Source organism: Mus caroli, chromosome 3 (assembly GCF_900094665.2).
Source record: "Mus caroli chromosome 3, CAROLI_EIJ_v1.1, whole genome shotgun sequence".
NCBI classification, from domain to species: Eukaryota; Metazoa; Chordata; class Mammalia; order Rodentia; family Muridae; genus Mus; species Mus caroli.
The window spans coordinates 12,935,178-12,957,364 of NC_034572.1; the positions used below are offsets into that span (position 1 = coordinate 12,935,178).

The 22,187-nt window shown below is 35.7% G+C and overlaps 1 long non-coding RNA gene across 1 annotated transcript in view; it reads right to left on the reverse strand.

Annotated features, from left to right (window-relative positions):
- LOC110290674 overlaps nucleotides 1-22,187 on the reverse strand; it is a 274,545-nt gene that overhangs the window by 209,332 nt on the left and 43,026 nt on the right. The window contains exon 3 of the long non-coding RNA XR_002377489.2: nucleotides 21,649-21,736. This is a non-coding gene — a long non-coding RNA (uncharacterized LOC110290674). The remainder of the gene's footprint in view (nucleotides 1-21,648; nucleotides 21,737-22,187) is intronic.

Sequence of the window (22,187 nt, forward strand, 5' to 3'; positions counted from 1 at the left end):
GTCAGCCGACCCTGCGCCCTAGCTATCCCGGTGCTGGTCAGACCGGAAGACGATAATTGTTTTTAATAGCTGAGTAGTATCCCATCGTGTAAATGTACCGCAATTTCTGTATCCATTCCTCTGTTGAGGGACATCTGTGTTCCTCATTCAGGTTCTGGCTATTATAAATAAGGCTGCTATGAACATACAGAAGCGTGTGTCCTTATTATACATTGGAGCATCTTCTGGGTATATGCCCAGAAGTGGTAAATCTTGGTCCTCTGGTATTACTATGTCCAATTTTCTCCACTTCTAATCCAGATCTTGAGTCAGAAAGATATATCCCTTTAATCTGGGACTTGAGAGAGGATGCCTCACCTTTAATCTAGGCTATGCCTTTGGCTGGAAACCTACATAAGGACATGAAAGAGGAAATCTTTTCCTCTTTGTTTGTTTCCTCTTGCCTTGCTAGCAATTTCATTGCTTCACTAACATTAGAGTCTACTTCAGGAGCAACTTCTGGATTCTTCAATTTTCCCATCATAGCCAACCATTGTTAGATTTTCCGGACCTTAGCCTTTAAGTCATTATAAGATTTCATTGATCCATTCTAATAAGTAAGACGTGTGTGTGTGTGTGTGTGTGTGTTTGTGTGTGTACAGTAATAAATACAGACATTAGAGATGGAAATATATGGGAAGCGGTACTAATTGCACCATCTTGGACATGTTGCATAGCTGTTGTAAAAACCAGATTATTCTTGGTAAGGTATATACCCATATCTGACAAACATTTGGAAATGCAATATTAATTGAGATTATCATTACTCTACTGTTTTAAAGTTTATCCATGAGCCTGGAGAACCCATGGCTGCTCAGGTAAGTATACTTGTAGCTCCAGCAAAGACCCCAGGTTTGTTTACCAGCACTTTTAAAGTAGCTTACAAACATCCGTAACTTCAGTTCCAGGGGACCCAATACCCACTCTGGCCCCCATTGACATCAACACACACAGTAAATATAAATACATGCAGGCAAAGCATTCATTTAATAAATATTTTAAAGTAAATTTATAGGCTTTTGTACCATTGGCTCTTTAATATAGAGATGATATTTATTGTTTCAGTGCGATCAGCACTTTCTGTCAGTGGAGAATTGATTCACAAAAAACTCATATATTTAAATTGAATCCCTAGTCATCAATGCTTTAATATCTAAGGAGGTGTTTTCTTATTCAGCCAGTTACAGAGAGAGTGCATAGATAGAGATTAAAAAAAAAAACTTGTCAATAAGAAAATGAGCTCACCAAGATTCTTCATGTTTAGCAGAGTACAAATCACTACCAAGACTAAGCTCTTGTGTTACTGGTAGCAGCTATGACCCTCCCTTGAACTTCCACCCCAAATACCATTGCAAATATGTTTGCTGGTTAATTTGTCAGTATTGTCCTCAAACAAAAGAACCCCTTTTTATTGGCAGGTGCAGACAAAGCTTAGAAATGTTATACAAAAAGGACTCGATAAAAAAAGAGAGATGGCCTTGCTGAGAAGGTGGTTCTTTCTGATTTTCTGTAATAGACTTCATTTTGCCATGAAATTAAATTTATAGTATATCTGCTAGACACTGGGACTCCAGCAAACCTTCACTATTCCCTGCTTTGACATTAAAGCAGGCATTTTCATGGGGAGACCATTTCAAGCCAAATAACTGGTTATGTGAGCCGTTTACAGAAAGCCTTTATTTAAAAAGAAAATGGATAGGCGCTACCATTTCCAGAAACCTTTAGTATACAGGCACACATTCAGATTTTGTTGTCCCTAGAGAATATGCCTAAAAAGACAGATGTAACATTAAACAATGGAAAGCTTTTTGGCCTACTACAACACCTCTTGTTTATTATTTTGACTCTCAATCTAGCATTTATCAGATGGTGAGCTGCAAATAAAACAGCAAAATTCTATTCCAATAGTGGAGAGTCTCATCATAATAAAAATCCTGCCTATGGGTTTCTGCTCTGAAGTGCAGATTGCATCAGGTGGTGTATATGGTTAGGCAGAGTCCTGGAAGGAATCTATATCAAGAACCACAACATAAGGCAAGAGAAAACTTCCTAACTCATACCAAAGTATAGAGAGTACAGAGTAACTTACAATGTTCAAAGACTTAAGTTAACTTCAGTGTTCATTTACATAATCAATTCACAGTTTAAAATAAATAGAACACTGAAAATTCAGATAGTTAAATTGAGTGCCTAACTTTTGGAATCGGGGTGATTGAGTCATCAGAGAAAATTTTAGGTTTCATTTAAATTTTATATATGATCACAACAATAAGCAGATTCATGCCTTGAAATACAAAAAGGATGGATTTATCAGTAATGAGTATTTAAGTTGTTCAAAAGCCAAGTTATTTCTCAGTGAACAAAATGGGTTATAAGACCTGGTTTCAAATCTCCAGAACTTATGTAAAAGCCAAGTACAGTTAGTTCATCATGTGTTCACCTCCAACTCCAGCCATGCTGAGGAACAGAGGCAGCAGGGTTGTTGAGATTTTCTAACCATCAGCAATTCAGTTCCATCTCAACTGAATCAGGCATGGGATATCCAATTTCCTCCTGTCCTCCTCTGGTCTACACACAATGTAGGAAATTGGTTTTAGCAAAATTTAACATGGAAAGGAGTATTTAACTATGGAGGGCCAACGCAAGCTTCTGTTCTATAAGTTCCAAATTGTCATACTTCAAACTTGTTTCCTCCATCCCTAAAGTGTGAACAATATTTTAGTTTTATATCAAGAATGAAATTACAGGCTGTATCTTCAGGTCTCCTTAAAGCATAAATTAATATGTGAGCATGCCTTTTCCACACAGAATTCCTTCTGTGGACTCCATTCAAATTTATATCCAATGCTATTTATGTTAAGGATGGTCTGTGTGGTGAGGAACATCAGGCATGGACCAAGACTCTGGGAACACTAGTTAAGCACAGTTGCATGATTTTTTTTTTTTTTTTTTTTTTGTTAGGGTGAGGAATGTACTTCAGAAATTTGCAGACTTTTACAGAAACCCAATATCAATCAATCATCTGGAGTCGATTCACAGAAAAATGCACACTGTATACACATACACACCAGACTTCACATGACACCAAAGTATTGTCAAAAACACACCAGTTCGTAGCATTATACAGTGGAAATTTTTCTTTGAAAAGAGAATCAAGCCACCTTAAATGTTGGTCTTGTTTTTTAATTTATAAGAAATGATACTCCAAACATTAAATAGCTCATATACAGCAGATATGAAGTTTGACTGTCATGTGGATCCTGAACAACTGGAACTGGGGCTATTCCAAAAGTGGTTGCCTGTACATGGATATGTTCTACTAGCCTGGCTGCCTAATCTGGCCTCAGTGGGGCAGGACTCATCTAGCCTCACAAAAACTCAGAGAATGTTGCAGAAGAGGGTACAGAAAGATTGTAAAGGTCATAGATCAGGGAGATTGTTGTGAGATTTTGTATTTTAATAATATCAAAAACATTTTGTGTTTTTGAGACATTAGCCTAGGTTTTCCTCTTAACTTGGGCTCCCTTATGTAGGTGAGGCTGGATGGTGAGTGAGACTCCGCAATCTGTTTGACTCTCCAGCACTGGGATTGTAAGCATGCTATCATATTCAGGCTCTATAAATATGAGTTCTAAGGATGAAATTCTTAGGGGTCTCTAATGCCCATGCTTGAGTATTAAGTATTTGCTCCAATAAGCTATCTCTGCATTTCTGGAAACACTTTTAAAATTCAAAATTAGATAATAGAAAATATCTAATAAAAAAATTAAAAAAGAAACAAAATTACTAAGCTGAGGTAAAACATTAATTACTATTAGTATAAATCAAAATTGAAAATGTTTGTATTAAATAAACTAATACAACTACTATCTTATTTCTGGGAACTAATAAATCCTAGTACTCTTTGAGAACCACATTTATTCATATGAATACATATTCTTACATTTGCATGGACATTTTAGGAGAGATTATAAACCTGTGTTCTATATAAATCTACCTTGCAACTTAATCTGAATTACAGTTGTATTTACTGTAAACAAGCACATTATAACAGTCACATTATATCAGAAGTTACATTGGAAGATGTCATCAACTTTTAGTTGAGGACTCTTTTATCCTGATGATGAAGGAAAGGCCTGCAAGCAAATCAATGAACATCTCAAAACCTCTTCTCACACAATGGTATTGCAAGTATCTCAATCATCACTCCCCCCCCCACATTAATTGTTTATTTACAGAACTGGATTTTGAAATTTTTCTAGAAAGATTGTGTTTTGTTTCCTTTTGTGTCCTCATCTCTGAACATACTATGAAATACATGGTTAAAATACAGCGAATTTTATGAGCCAGAGGTTAATTGATTTTAAGATTAGTTCCAATGATGGATATTTTCAGTCAGAATAGGAGAGGGGCATTATAAAATACTTGTTGTATAAATAGAAACCCAGCCAATACTACATAAGTCAGTGGCTAAAGAACCAAGAGAGAGAAGACAAGAAGTTCTGGTATAGGTGTAAAGAGTGCAATAACTCTCCACTGTAACATGTGCAGCCCTGAGATTCCATCACTTTATGTTATTATGCCATTTGTTGATTGTCTGTAGTGTTTTCATCTAATTATACTTGCATATTCTAAGTATTCACATATTGTTCTTTATATATTCTCAAGTTGAAATTTGGTATAAACTGGTTTTTAATGTAATTTTTAAAATAAGGGCAAGGACTGGGAAGATGGCTCAGTTGCTAAAATTCTTGCTTTGAAACTATGTGAACCTGACTTTATCTCCAGAACACAAGTCAAGCATGGTGATGCACAGTTATAATCCAAGTTCTGAGAAGGGATAGATGGGTCTGTGAAGCTCACTTGCTAGTCAGCCAGCAAGCTCCAAGCCTGATGAAAGTACTTTTCTCAAAATAAGGTGAATAGCCTTCCCAATTAATGACTTCTGAATTTGTATATTGATCTACACACATACACACACACACACACACACACACACACACACACACACACACATATTTTCAGTAATTGAACCACTAGAAGCAAAATCAAAATTTTTTTCTTGATTGAAATGTATTTTAAAACTTTAGAAAATGAACTAATTAGGCTATGAGAAAAAATAACAATCAAGAGTGAAGGCAGATGTCCAGGATGCATAACCAGTTTTACAAAACATATGAGAATTCTTGAATGATGACCTTCAGAATTCATAGAATATTCGTGGACAGAAGATAAAAACAAGATCCATCCAAGAACAGACTCTTACTTAAGCACTGAGAGTTGCTGCATGAATCTGGACTCAGCTACCACAGCTTCAGGATAGAGGTCATCTAGATGCATTCTCTATACTCACCCATGAGGAAACCACATATCTTTAAACTTATAACAATCCATGAAGAGTAAAAGAACAATTTAACCCAACATGAACCTTGGTGGTAGCATAGCCCACCAACATGAACATGGCTCCAAGTGTGGCACTTGCCACTCACATCCACATGGAGTTCAGTGGTCATGGGCATCAACATGGCTTCTAGCTGCCCCATGATCTCAGACTCTAACACAAAACCTGTGGAAGTCCATGACCCATGCTCCTGCTGGCTATAAAGGGCAGGGATGTCTGCAGACTCACATTTGAGAAAGAGAATCGTAGGAGTCTAGGAGAATCTCACCCTACCCCGTGCCATGAAAAACAAAGCAAAACAAACAAATCACCAGCAGCAGCATTAGTAAACAAACAAAAAAATCCAATTTTCTAGACAGAAAGCCTTCAAAGAGAACTTTTTAAAAATTGTGGTAAGGGTGCTGAAGCGTACTTATCCACAATTGATGGCTTCTAGCAAAGGTGCAAGTGGTGAAGGACTCAGTTCTCTTTAAGGGGCTGTCTACTGGGATTTTGACTGTCCTTTACTAAGTATGTGGGCAATGAAAATTGGACTTGTGGTTCTTTGTTTCCTCCTCCTCCTCCTGCTTCCTGGCCCTGGCATTCCCCTGCCCCTGGCAGCAGCTCCTCCTCCTCTTCCTCCTCCTTCTTCTTCCTCTTCTTCCTCTTCTTCTTCCTCTTCTTCCTCTTCTTCCTCTTCTTCCTCTTCTTCCTCTTCTTCCTCTTCTTCTTCTTCTTCTTCTTCTTCTTCTTCTTCTTCTTCTTCTTCTTCTTCTTCTTCTTCTTCTTCTTCTTTTGGCATGGGGAGATAAGTGTTAGACAGGTAGACCTGGGAGGACTCAGAAATTAATTATGGTCACAGCTAGTTAATTCTCAACAAGTGTAAAGTTAACATAAATGGTCTCCAAGTAAATTAAATGTAAACCTGGACCGATATCAACCACAAATATCCAAAAGAGAAAAATTAAACTTTCTCTGAGGAAACTAAATCAATTTCTAGGAATTCTCATCAAGACTCAAGGTATATGTGCATAGTTTAAAAAAAAAACTGCAGTGATAAATTTTCATAAATGATTTATTAAAGATAAGAATAACAGAAAGAAATTATGAAACATACATATTATATGTACTTGGGATTTTGATCCTATCAGATATTAAAATTACAAGAGTTAGAAAAGCTTACATTGCAACAAGAAAGTCAATAAATAACAAATTCAACACAGGCATAGAGGAAATTATTGATCAAATTAGAAAACAGAAACTTGTATATAGACTTTATCCAGAAAAATGATGAGATAAAGATTATAAAGGGAGGTTATGAACCTAGATGGGCAGAGAGTTTCAAATGCATGTTCCATAAGACCTAGAAAGAGATGGGTAAAGGAAGGAGAAAGAAGAGTTATTTGACAGGATAATGGCAAAGGGTCAAACCTGGAAAAAATCTGACCTCTAGACTCAGGAAGCTCAACAAACCCTCTAAATAGCAATATGAAAAGAAACTCATGTGCAAAGAAAGAAACTGTCAAAGCAAAAAAAAAATTTACAACAGTCAGAGAAAAACATAAATCACCTTCAAAGGAAGAATTGTTCTCAGAAGTTGACTCCTTCACAATAAAGAAAAAATTCAGACTTCTACCGGATGATGTGGGAATAGTTTGGGTTTTTTTTTTAATTTTTATTTTTATTAGATATTTTCTTTATTTATATTTCAAATGTTATCCCCTTTCCTAGTTTCCCCCTATCCCTCCCCCCATCCCCCTGCTCCACAACCTACCTCCCCCCCTGCTTCCTGGCCCTGGCATTCCCCTGGCCCTGGCAGCTGGAGCCATATGTCCCACCATGTGTTTTCTTTGATTGGTGGTTTAGTCCCTGGAAGCTCTGTGGTTACTGGTTAGTTCATATTGTTGTCCCTCCTATGGGGCTGCTAACCCCTTCAGCTCAGCTCAGGGTCCTTTATCTAGCTCCTTCATTGGGGGACCCTGTGTTCAATGGATGGCTGTGAGCATCCACTTCTCTATTTGTCAGGCACTGGCAGAGCCTCTCAGGAGACAGCAATATCAGGATCCTGTCAGCAAGTTCTTGTTGGCATCCACAATAGTGTCTAGTTTTGATGATTATTTATGGAATGAATACCAAGGTGGGGCAGTCTCTGGGTGGACATTTCTTCAGTCTCTGCTCTGAACTTTGTAACTCCTTCCATGGGTCTTTTGCTCCCCCTTCAAAGACGGATCGAAGTGTCCACACTTTGGTCTTCCTTCTTTTTTGAGTTTCATGTGTTTTACAAATTGTATCTTGGGTACTATGAGCTTCTGGGTTAATATCCACTTATCAATGAGTGCATATCATGTGTGTGCTTTTGCGATTGGGGGTTCATAGCCAAACAAAGAATTCTCAACTGAAGAATACTGAATGGCTGAGAAGTACCTAAAATAATGTTCATCATCCTTAGTCATTCGAGAAATACAAATCAAAACAATACTCACACCAGTCAGAATGGCTAAGATCAAAAACTCAGATGACAGCAGATGCTGACAAGGATGTGGACTCCTCCATTGCTGGCGGGATTTCAAGCTGGTACAACCACTGTGGAAATCAGTATGGCCATTCCTCAGAAAATTGGACATAGTACTACCTAAGGACCCAGTTTACCATGCCTGGGCATATTTCCAGAAGATGCTTCAACATGTAATAAGGATACATGCTCCACTATGTTCATAGCAGTCTTATTTATAACATCCAGAAGCTGGAAAGAACCCAGATGTCCCTCAACAGAGGAATGGATTCAGAAAATGTGGTACATTAACACAATGGAGTACTACACGGCTATTAAAAACAATGAATTTATGAGATTCTTGGACAAATGGATGGATCTGGAGGATATAATCCTAAGTGCAGGAACAGTTTTTTTGTTTGTTTTTTTTTGTTGTTGTTGTTGTTGTTGTTTTTAAGCCTCTCTTTTAATAGATGCATCCCTAGTCCCAGGTTATGCACTATGTTAAAAAGAGTTTCTGCAGAAGTAATTAAGGCAGAAGAATCTGTCCTTAAATATGAAAAGTATTCAGGTAAGCCAGACTTAATCATTACATACTTAACATTTGAGTTCAAGGCTCAGAGACACAGGAAACGAGATTTTAAAAGCATGAAAGTTGCCATTTGTAGCTAGTTTAACGGTGAGGAATGACTCCCTCTAAGCAGCAGAACTATCCTCCCTTCAGCCTACAAAGAAACAAATAAAATCTCAAGAAGTGTATTTTATCAACAACAATGGGAAAATTCAGATTTCTATCTGGGTATGGTCATACTAGTCAGCACCTTCGCGTACCTGATCAAAGAACCTACTATGACAAACCAGATTCCAGGTCTGTAAGCACTTATGTTTGTTTTCATAAGCTGTTATGTTCTGCAATTTCCAACATGACAACAAGTAAATAAATAAAGGATAGTGTAACAAAAGGACTACAAACTAGAATTCTGTAAAGAGCATATTATTGTTTAAAATGAGGAAAATACCAAATAGACATTTTTAAATACAAAAAGTAAAACATAACTAGGCAATTTTCAATGAACAAACCTTTACCAATAGAAAACTACAGAATGTGAATAGATGGGACATGCTATGAAATAAAAAAAAATTATGTGAAAATATATAAAATGAAATTAACTGTGCAAAATATTCAAAATGATTATAAAATGATAATGATAATGATAAAATATGGGACGCTAGTTCTGAAATCAAATCAATGATAGGAATAAGAAATTACAACTAATCTTGTAACTTGTTTCAAAACTAATACATAAGAAATTTCTAGGAACAATCTCTAAAATATATTTAATCATATAACTTAAATGAGCAGTGGAAGGATTTCAGATGCTAAAATGGAAATAAATGTAAAAGAAATAAAAGAGGCTAAAAATAACCTAAGGAAGTGTGCCAAACACTTCAGGTAAAAGAAACAGACACTAAGGCCAAGTGGTTGAAATTTTGGATACATTTATTCTTGACATTTAAAACACTAGGCTATTAATAAAAAACACATTGGTAAAACAAGTACTTCTCAAATGAAACCAGTAAGGCTATATTAGCAACAAAGAAGTAGAGTTGAAAGAAGAAACTGTGCCCCCAAAATGAGGTCAAAATTTTATTTCCACAAGATGTAATTAAATTGTATATCTCCATAATGAAGTATCTTCAAAAAACATAAAAAGGGTTTCAATTTCCATGAGAAATTAATAGACATCTGTTGCAGAAATAGTATTCTAACCATATTAATCAGAAAAAAAAGAACAACAGAAAATAGTAGGAAAGAAAAAGAAAATGACTATACATACTGTGCCAAAGAGGCAAAAATGATAGATGAAAAGGAAATAAGGGTGTCAGCACAAAGGAATTGAAGGGAAGTACATGACAAAGAAAGCACACAAATGAAAACAGACAAGAGAGCAATACATTCACACTGGAAACAGAGGTCAGTGCTCTATTCACATAAAAACCATTCTATTGAGAACACCAAACATTAACCAATAGATAATACAACAGTTGTGTTGAGTTTGTTGTTAGTCTGGCTTATGTAGCAAGACCTCACATCTCAAAAATATTCAGCAATTAAATAAGTGGATTTTATATTTAAATAATTTATTTATTCTATTATTTGAATTTAAAAGAAAATACAGTAAAAGATGACTTACTATAATAGACAACTGCATTAATGTCACTGATATACACAGATTAGGAAAACAAATTAGGCAATCCCAAACTCCAACACATTATAGTATAAAAAGTAGATTTAAAAATAAAAGAGAAAAAACAGATTACTGAAAAAATTGTGATAGATAGTGCCCAACTTAATATAAATTTATTTCATATTTCACATAATTCTCAGATTAATTTTATACATTTTATGGATCTATAGTCTTCAAAATCAGAAAATCTGGAAGAATGCCTTTATGAAATAGGAAGACAAATTCACTTTAGCAAATATCCACATTCTAAGATCTACCAAAGGAAATGCATATAAAGGTGATAGCGTAAAACACAAAACAAAGACAAAACAAATAAATAAATAAAAATAGAAAACAACAACAACAAACAGAAGACAACAAGCCTCAACATGCCAATGGAAAAAATGTAAAGAAACAAATATAAAAGCCAGAACACACCTGCAGAGAAATTTTTATCCAGCAATATGGCTGCTCTGGCAAGGGATTACATCCAAAGATCTAGACTTATGTGATCCAACTGGAATGCAGGTACATCACAGCCATTTAATCCCTGGCTAGAATACAGACATGCTTTAGTACATATATTTAAGGTAAAATTAGTTTGTAGAGGGAAGCAGCCATGTTTGAAAGTGATATCTAATTGAGGAGCAGACAAAGTGATGAAATAGAGATAGATTTGACAGAATGAATCAGAGACAGAATATGACGAATTGTCATGAGAACAGCACAGGAAAGAGAAGCTATTTCATAGTAGTGCAGGGAAAGATAGTGAGTCTGTTGGGAGCCAGTTGAGTGAACAAAGTTCAACTAAGTTTGGGCAATTCAGTGGAGTTCAGTTAAGTTTAGTTCCTACAGCTCAGTTCACTTCAGCAGAGGCAGTTGAAGCCAGAGAAAATGAAGGAATAAGAAGATTAGGACAAATTGCCAGAGTTAGCTTGAGGTTAAGCAGAGCGATTCAGTGAGAAGCTAAGAAGACCCAGATTGAATCAGTCAGCTTGGAGAGGATTTTGAGCCACAACATTTGAATTGAACCAGCAAGCCAGAGTTCAGAAAGAACTAGAAAGGGTGAGCTTATTCAGCAGTAAGATTCCAAGGCAATTACATTTAGTGAATAAAAATTATTTTCACATGTCTTTACAGCATATGATACAGTTCATTTGGTGTTATATACTTTTCCTCATTAACTTAGACCTCAAGCAATAGTACATACTTATAAAGACTAGATGAACACATTATAAAACATAAAAATATTCACAAGCAAAAGGAAACATAAGACAGTTTCATTACAGAAAGATGCACAGAAGAAGCTCAAAGAATGAAAGACAGAATCTCACTTGTGAACATGAACCAACAAGGAAATGATGTTGAGGCGTACCTGTCCTTCCACATTACTCATCAATATCCACAACAGAAGAATGTAAAGGCAGACAGCATCAGTCAATGAATTAGTACGTAAATGAAACACATTATGTATGTTCAGTGGAACAATATTCAGTCATAATTTTAAAAAAATCTTTGTACTTTTTAATACCAGAATGAACCTGGAGGTTATTACACAAGAACAATAAGCTAAACACCAAAAGACAAGAACCTCTTGGTCTCATTCACAGTGAATCTAAAAGGCTTGGAGTATTGGGAGAGGTAAGTTGGCTTAGCCATTTCACAGTATATAAACATTCCCATTAAGCTTTTACCTTCTTTTGTTAGTCAGTGCTAGCAATAAAACCTAGGCACTAGAAATAACAGGTATAGCTTTATCTCTGAAATAGAGACCTAGCCCTTGGTTTAAAAGTAGTCATTTCACAGTGTAGTGCAGGAGGGTCTGGAAATCACAATCCTCCTGACTCCATTTCCCTGGTGCTGAGACCACAGAATTTTATGTCACAATATAATAGACCCCACCCTTCCCAAAAGAGCTATAGGCAGATAATGGCTGCTGGAGCAGAGAGAATAATGTCCACCAGTGGTGTAGCCTCAACTATTGCCCTACTAGAAACTCTAATCAAATCAATGGGTTATAAAAAGAATACATGAAAGTAGGAGGGGGACTGCTGGAGAAAAAACAGGCTCAGAGGGAGCAGAAGAGAGATAAGGGAAAAATAGGGGTAAAAATGATTAAAATACATTATATGCATGTAAGAACTTGATAAAGAGCAAATTAAAAACTTCTAATTCAATATGGCTCACAAAAGGTGACTGCTACTTTTATTGAATGGTGTCCTATCTTTTATACACAATAAAACATTTTTCCGTGCAGAATTTTGTGCCAAAGAGCTTTTGTTGTAAAAGGTGCAAAGGTTAATAATATATATTTGTGATGAGTAGTTTTAGTCAACTGGCACAAGGTAGGGATCTGGGAAGAGGGACTCTCAGTTGAGAAAATGGCTCTGTAAGATTACAGAGTCATATCTTGGAACATTTTCTTAATTATTAATGGATGTAAAAAGTCCAGCGCATTGTGGATGGTGCCACCTTTAGACAAGCAGTCATAGGGTAAATAAGAAAGAGGTGTAAAGAAGCCACCAAACAGCATTTCTACATGGTCTCTACATCAGCTCCTGAATCCATGTCCCTGCATTGAGTTCCTTTGATAATGGACTGTGATGTAGAACTATAAGCTGAAATTAGCATGCTCCTCTCCAACTTGTTTAATCATTGTGTTTTAGAAAACCTGACTATGAAAATATTTATAATTTTTTGAGACAGGGTCTGACTATGTAGCTCTGGATATCCAAAACATCACTATGTACACCAGACTGGCCTCAAACTCACAGACCCATCTTCCTCTCCCTCCCAAGTACTGGGATTAAAGGTATGTGCAACTAAGCCTGCAAAAATAAGATAATATTTAAGTGTGAATTTATTTAATCATTCAAGTGTTGCTAGTTATATTGTAGAAACATACTGCAAATATTGATTCTCTAATTTTAAAGAATATAAAACTATCGGTCAAACCAGAAGATACAAAATCTAAGGTGACAAAGACCACAGCAAAGATACTGTGGTATAAAAGTAATTCTTGGGGAAGAGGCAGCCTATGTACCCCTTGTTCTCAAATAACTACTAGGCATTTCAATATCCACTCTAGCCTGGCTTTGCTCCAGAAAAAGACACAGAGAACTGTTGTTTTTACTAACATGCTGCAAGCCTAAGCTGGACAGGTTCTGCGCTATTCTAACCCTCTAAGGATGCCTATTTCCTCAGCCAAATGCCCTGTTATTTGTCAATCTGAGCTTGCCCTGGCTTGCTCTGGTTCATATGTGTCCTCATAGATACTCCTTCAGCAGTCTGCTCATGGTGATTCCTCAAGGTCTCTCCACACCTTCCTCTCCTGTCTCTAGCAACACTTGAATGATTAAATGAATTCACACTTAAATATTATCTCTCTCTAATCTCTATCTCTGGGACCCCTGACTCGGTTCCAAAGTTCCTCTTCTCTCTGATAAGCTAATTGGCTGATCAGTTCTTTATATTAACCAATGAGAGATGATGGAAAACAATTTTTACAAAATATTGAGAGCAGAGATGCGTGAGCACGCCATTGTCTAGACTGAAACTAGTAACCCAGCATCTGATTACATAGAATGGGAAACCTTCCCCCAACTGTGTATATTTTGTCAAAATAAATGGAAAATAATGTTTCATAAGTACTTTATTTTTAAAAATTCATCTACAATCCTGGGCCCAGCAATTCCCCATTTCCTGGTTATGTCTCCTTACCTGGCATAGATATCTGGCTTTAGGGAAGTCATGAAGAAGAGTCCTGACACTGTGCAAGTGTTCACGGGTGAATAAATGTCGAATGAATGAAATAGGTGATCATTGAACAGAGGAATGAGTGAACAAATACCTTATTCAATAGGGTCATCTGTGGCCTTTATTGAAGATCCTTTTACTTATTTTAAGCGATGATTACATTCACTAATGTTTCTCAGAGTAACCAGGATTTTCTCCCTCCCTTCATTTTGGAGCTTATTCCGAATTTTCTATTTAAAGCTCCCCAGCATTTAAAAGTGCAGAGAACTTAAAAAAGTGAACTATCCATTCTGAGGGCATAATCACAGACACAATTCTTGTCTTTTAAAAATAAAACAAATTAATTTACAATATCTCAACAGTATCTAAAATAAATCTCCCCTTTTATAATCTTGCTTGATATGATCTTGCTTGATCACTTGTTTCTAGCGATTCCATGCCAAGTCCATATACGTTCCCTATTAGAGCAAAATACTAGTATATCTGGACATGGAGCACATAATCTCTAGCTTGCTTTGTTTTTTAATTACTCTTCGTTCATTTGAATTGTCCTCTAAAGTGTATGTTCTTTGTCAATATTTAAAAGTAAAGAGAAAAAAATATAATATCTTTAGTAAGGGTAAACAGATGAGGGCTGTGAGATAGCTCCGTGAGGAAAGTGCTAAACATCATGACCTGAGTGCAGAACCCCAGCATCCATGGAAAAGCCAACAGACACACATGCCTCTATCCTGAGCGCTGGGGTGTAACAAAATACATCCTTGAGGCTTCTTGCTAGTGTTTCTAGCCAAAACAGTGAGGTTTCAGGAACAGTGGGAGACCTATCCTCAAAATATAAAGCAGGGAGTAAAAGCAGACATCTAACGTTGACCTCTCCCCTCCATGTGTGCACAGGCAAGCACACCTATGAGGAAGTATATCCCTCATTACCTCTCTCTCTCTCTCTCTCTCTCTCTCTCTCTCTCTCTCTCTCTCTCTCTCTTCCTCCTTCCCTCCCTCCCTCCTTCCTTCCCTCCCTCCTTCCCTCCCTCAAACAGTGAAAGGGAAAATGAGTAGATGAGATTACTAACTAAAAGAGAAATTAAAACTAAGGACTACACAGGAAAATAAAGGGTTATGTAATCAGTGATACATTACTAAGCGACATTTTTTAAGTAATACTTCAGATATACTTCAGATTTGTTTAAATAAATGTATAGCAGTACCCCATTCTGGCAGACCCAAAATGTGGATATATAATTAACCTTCAAATTGTCCAAACCAGTGTTCAGTCATCATCACCATGCCTCCAGTGATGTAAGCCCCAGAGGAAAACAAAATTCTTGTCGCTGTCTTTCTCATTTGTGGCCCCAAATCACACAGAGAAAATGAGGGGTTTTTTTTCCAGCTTCTTTTTCAATGCAGAATGCCGCCTATGAAATTTATTTTCACAGAATAGTAAACCACCTCAATGCCTTCTGAATGATAATGTTTCAGAGTCTGGATTTAAGCTCCTATTATTGCATATTGAAATGCAGTTCAGATGTTCTACTGATCAGTTGAGACATTTTCTAAATTCTCTTGGCTGGCTGGTATATCATCAAATAATTATTACAAGATTCTTAGGCATACTAAATAATTACCTGCAGCCTATAGGAGCTTTATCTTTTCAAGTGTCATCTTCGTCACATGCCTTTCTGCTTGACAAGATATTTTTCCAACTCATATCCTTAAATTACATTAAAAATTTTGTTCTCTACCCTTGAGATGATGTTACATATAAGACTTTCCTATATTATCAAGGAAGTAAACCAATAACTGTCTGCACAAGCAGTTATAAGATATCCCTGACATTTTTACATACATAAATAAGAGGTATTTTTCCTCTACAAATTACATGAATTTTATCACTTTCTTTATTTTAATTACCTTTTTGATCCAGTAGCCATCTTTCCATGATTCTACATGGAAGTGTGTCATTTTTAGTGCAGCCTTTGACATTGTCTTACTTGTTAATATGCTCATAATGACTAGACTGGAAAAAGTCAGCATTAAGGAGCCTTCTCCCTGGGATGAATATTTCTGGTCCACAGAACCAACATTGTAGTGTGTCTAAAAGACTTTCTGTCTAAATACTGTTTCTGTTACTTTTCAAGCACAGCATCTGAAAGATTTGTTTGTTCACTTTCACTCAAATGTTTAATTCTTTCATTGGTCCTTTTGTCAAGTTACATTCCCATATTAAGGCAAATAGGATGTCCCCACCAAAAGGTACAGAATGGAAGCATAAAGTGAAATGTTAGCAAAAATACAATATGAAAATTTTTTGAAGATTTTCGATAACAAGAAACATTTTAAATTTTTTATTTCTCCTTTGGAAGATAACAAGAACCACATATTTGATTCAAAAAATGATTTGAGGGTAAGAAAAGGCTTGTTTTATCTTGCCTGAGTAATAGGGTTTTTTTTTTTTTTTCTTTGCTGAATTCTCTGCGTGAATAAGAGAGTGGCAGCCATTTTTTTCCCAGCTCAACATCAAAACGCCTTTCATCTGCTGTCTAAACGCAAACAAAGCAAACCTTCCGCCAGGCCTTTCTTTCCAGATAAATTAAAACTCTCGTGTCCTGGGGCCTAAATCAAGCCTACAGGCCTTCCCTAGATAAATCCGCTCTCAACCCGAAATCTTCTCAACACACGTGCTCCTTGTAAGATAATTTTGCAGTAGCTAATCAATAATGCAACAGTAAATTGCATTTAAATAAACATTAGCGGCCCCTCTTAATGAGTAAAACCTCATCTGCAATTTGTCAAAGTCGGAAATACTGGACTCTTTTGATATTCATTAGAATATTGGAAATTGGAGCTTTGACGGGTTTTATGTACGATTCAATTACCATCGTGTGTGCATGTATTTTTTAAAGGCATGCTTTTATACATTCTGGGAAAATATAGCAGATCATACAGCAAGTTTCTAGACTGAAATTCATATGTCTGCAACCACCCTGGTTAAATATATATGGAGATAATCCTGTTTTCCATTGCAAATTATGAAGCTCCCAAGTTGGGTATACCTCATTTAAAATTTCTGACTTTAGACAAAGAAAAAGTAAAAATTGTTCTTGTGAAGTGATAAGAAGATCCTGTGATTTGACACTGCATGCATCTTTACTTCTCTCTTTCACCAAAAAAGTCTTTATTATTGGAGGAGTCCAGACTTAAGAGCAGAAAGTAATGAGACGGCTTGTAAAAATTATTTCTAAAATTATACATTTTAATATTGACTAAGAATGCTCAGATATTAGAAATATCTGGCTTATTAAGCATAGCTCTGTGATATGGATTTCTGTTATTCTAAATTATGTTCACTGTAGGAAAGTGCATCTGAATCTCTATTGCTCAAAACATCCTTAACAAAAGACTGAAAAAGTCTAAGACATATATGTGAGCCATACTGCATAAGAAACCAAGATTACAAACATTTCTTGTAATGGATGAGATAGCCTATGATTTAAACAAGATCCACCTGGTTTCATATTTTGTACCCTTAATGTGCCATTTTATAGACACCTGGATTAAGGAATAAACTTGCAAGCAAAATTAACCCTATTGTGAAAGTATCTATATAAATATGTTCTGTTTTATAGGAATTCCAGTTACTACAGACATAAAATGGAATAATATGATATAATGATTTTTTAGAAGAAGGTAGCTATTTGCTGGGACTGTAACTGGAAATATTTTTTAGTTAATTTAGTTACTTACATCCCAAATGCTGCCCTAACTCCCTCCCAGTCCCTGGTCCCCATGTCACAGAGTCCCTCCCCTCATCCCCCTTTCTCTTTTCCTCTGAGCAGGGAAAAGGAGCTTTCTTTAAAGTTGTTTCTGGTCTATGGAATCCATTCTCCAACAGAGCTGACTTGTCTAACCTCAGTGGGAGAGGATGTGCCTAACTCTACAGATACTTGATGCAACAGGCTGTGGGGATAGCTAGGGGCTCCTACCTAATTTGTATATTTTTTGTGTAATGTCATCAGTGTAATAAAAAGAGCTGCTACATTTTTTATAGGCAAACAATGGACATACGAAAGGACAACTGGTCAGGCAGGGTTCACCTAAGCACCATAAAGAAAGAAAATACCTGTTTCCTCGGCTGTATTTCAATTCACGTACCAAATGCCCACTCAATGTATCACCAAGAGAGTCTGACAAAAACATTATGGAAAGAATGCAAAAGTGATCCAGTGTGACCATTTTGAACACTAGACAAAAATCATTTGAAATATTTACACTTTCACACAACCAATTATTAGCAAAGGCAGGTTGAAATGGTATATTAAAAATATAATGTAAGCATGAAAAACTAGTGAGTGTTCTAATTTGCTAACCTTTCTAATTTCTAGTATCACAGTAGTAAGGTGCTCTAATATATACCATGGTGGTGTTATATGTGATAATCTTCAAGAAGCATGCTTGTTGCAACCACCAAACACTTAGGCAATGTCTCCTGGCATTTATCATATGTAAACATGCATGAGGAGATAAGACAAAGAAAACCATACAGAGACAACCATACCCAGGTCTTATGTCAGTTAGTAGTAACCATCTCTGATTGTAAAGAAAGAGAAAGGATGGTATAATAACACATCAAATAAATGTGAAGCTCCATCTCAAACTGTATTAACATATTTTTAAAAGGTTATAATGCCTTCATAAGAAGCAAAACAGTGGTGAAGGATGCATGAACTTTGATGACTGAGAATGAAAGGCATTTCAAAGACATGCATTTCTCTACAAGGTAAACATTTATGGAAAGTGAGGCTTGCATTGGACTTGCAAACTTTATATGCCCCAGTACAGGGGAATGCCAGGGCCAAAAAGTGGGAGCAGGTGGGTAGGAGAGTTTGGGGGAGGGTGTGGGGGAATTTTGGAATAGCATTGGAAATGCAAATGAGAAAAATACCTAATAAAAATATTAAAAAATAATAAAATAAAATAAAATAAAAATGAAAAAATCAATTTAAAAGTCAAAAAGATTATTTGTTAAATTATAAGTATTAAGTATACAGGAGGAAAACTGGAAAACTTAGGAGGCATTCAAGTAAGTCTTTATGCCTTTGAGCTAGGCTTCTTAAATGTGATGACAAGAACACATGTAATTTTTTAAAAAGTAGGTAAATTTTAATTCACTATGTTAAAAATAGAAACATTTGGGTCAGTGAGATAAGTGTGGGTAAATGCATTCTCTGTGCATGGCTGGCAGCTGGAGTTTCATCCTGAAAGGAGGTAGCTGACTTCTCAAGTTCTCCTTTGACTTCTATCCTTGCATCATGGTAGGAAAGGATCTGCATTCACAGATTTATAACACACACACACACACAAACAGTAAAATTTAAATAAATAAATAAATAAATAACCATAAAATGTAAACCATGAAGAAAATAAAAGCATAACTCATATAATGCAAAAGGTATTTACAAATTATGCATCTGATAAATGACTCAAAACAGACTGGAGTTGAGTATTTCTAATGTATACAAAGCCAAAAGTTTAATCCCCTGAACTACAAATGGAGAGGCAACTCAGAATAAGAATGCTTAAAGAAAACTTACAAGTCAAATAGTTAAAAGATAAGTAGCCTAATTAAAACATGAGCAAATTGTTTTACTGGACATTTCTGCAGAAGCAGTGCACAAAAGCACCTAAAAATATCCTCAGTAATATTGGTCTAAAAAACATACACACAGTTTCAAGAACAGCACCTCTTCAAACCACAATAAAGAAAATATATATTCATAAATGATAACAAAGAAGTAAACTAATGAAATCCTTATACTCTATGAAAATAAATATGAAGTGGTGTAGTTACTGTGGACTCTTACTAATTCAAGTTAAGCACATAACTAAATATTTCTCCTTCTACATACATACACAATGAAAATATTTTCATATAAAAACTGCTCATAAATGCTTCATAGCAGTGGAATAAATTCAATGATAATCAACTAATAAACAGTTTAACAAAATATACGATATCTGTATTATGAAATATTAGAGCAAGGAAGTAAAGTGTCTGCCACACCATGAGTGACTCATTAAATACATTCACATTATTAAAACCAATTTACACAAAAGGGAAAAGCAAATGGTTTCCTTCTATGTGACCAATTCAGGTAAAGCAAATCATGAAGATGAACAGTAGGCTAAGTGACACGGTGACATACTCTGTAATTCCAAAGCTTAGGAAGGTGACAGAGGAGGATGGCGACAGATCTCTATAATACCAGTGCTTGAGAGGGTAACAGGAACGACTGTAATTCCAAGCCATTCTGAATAACAAAACTATATCATGTCTTAAGACAAAACTAAAACTAAGCTAGAGGTTTTTCAGGACAGGATTAGGGCAGAACAGGAACGACCACTAATAGGTATTGTTTTCTTTCCAAAGTGAAAGACATATTCTAAAAGATCACTGTGATGATCCAACAACTAAAATCTACTAAGCTGTACATTTATGAAAGCATAGGTTGAATAACTGTATAGGTAGCTACACATATACAAATGATTGAATTTAAGCAGAAATTAGTTAGGCACCCAGTTCTCTACAGAGCAGCTGGGTTACATTGTGGATGGTAGCTCTTGCTAGAGATCAACTACTCATAAGTATTCAGAAAGTACTAACATGGGAGCCTTAGTCAAGGCTCTGTGATAAACTTGAATGAATCCTTCCTTGTCTACAGAGCTTAAAAGCTACCATGTTTGGTCAAGTTTCTCATCTCTTTGTTTGAATGTTTTCGCATTTACTAGATCATAAGAATGTTATTCTACTATGAGTTGTCATAAATTCTAGTTGGATGCTGGGGGAATTTGAAATATGTAAAACATCATAATCTGAATGTCAAAGGAGTAACACCTCAAAACTCAGCTTCAATTTACATTGTAAACTTCAAATAACAGTAATAGTTACTGGGTTCCAATGCCTATTTGCAGCTCTAAAAACTTCCATGTAGAGAACATACACAGCTATAGTTCCCATGAGTATATCAAAATGAAATATTGATATAAATGTATCTAATTACGGTGACATAAATGTTATCTAATTTTGACCCCTCTGTAGATGATATAAAAATATGGAAAATATCAAGGGTCTTCATTGATGACTAGTGTAATCTTTAATCAGAGGTAAAAAGTTTCAATTTAAATTGAAGTAATTATTTTCTAATTATATTCTCATTTTTAAGATAAATTATTTACTTTATGTCTATGCATGTTTTGCCTACATGTATGTATGTGAACCACAAGTATACATAGTGCCAACAGATGGCAGAAAAGGGCAACAAGTCCCCTGAAACTGGAGATGGTTCTACCTACTATGTGGGTGCTGGGTAGTGAACCTGGGTCCTCTGCAAGAGCAACCAATACTCTTAAACACTAAGCCACTAACCACTCTAATGCTAATTTTGTAACTGTTTTAAAATACTAATAAATCCCATAAAGTTGCAATTTCATTTTTGAAGCTACCTGCCTAGATCAAATAATTTTTAACAATTATATAACCTGATCAAAACATTGTATCAAAACAAAAAAAAATTTTTCTGTCTGAGCAATATAATCTTGAAAATTTCTTTTTAGTCCACAAAATATTATCACATGCTACATATATAAATACTATATGAATAACACACTTAATTTCATCACAAATGTACAAATATAAGGAAAGTTACTGAAAGGGCTTATAAGTGATAGGGTAAGGACTCTACTCCAACAGGCATTATTACCTTAAATGTCTGAATGTACTAGTGGACTCCGGATAGGAACACAGGGTGTTGTACCACCTGACATACGATAATAATTCCCTTTCTGTGCCTGTTGATATAAAGAGATAATACTATGTAAGTTGACTAGAAAACAATGATTCTCTAAGCAGCAAATGATTTAAACAAGAATAAACATAGCAATGGAAATATATATATATACATATATATATATATATATATATATATATATAGCTTTAAATTTTGTTGTTATTAGGACAACAATGTGGAATATTAAATAAATGGTTTTGAAATGGAAGTCCATGGCTTTGTATTGGTCCTGTGGAATCATTCCAAGGGTTAATAGATGGTGGACATATATCCTTGTAGAGGTATTTTAAGTGTAAGTTTCAGTAGTCATTGTGGACAAGGTTATGAAACAGAGGTACTTCTCTGTCGTCTGGCAGTTCTAACCAGATACACACTAATTCCTGAGATACTTTCTCTCTCTCTCTCTCTCTCTCTCTCTCTCTCTCTCTCTCTCTCTCTCTCTCTCTCTCTCT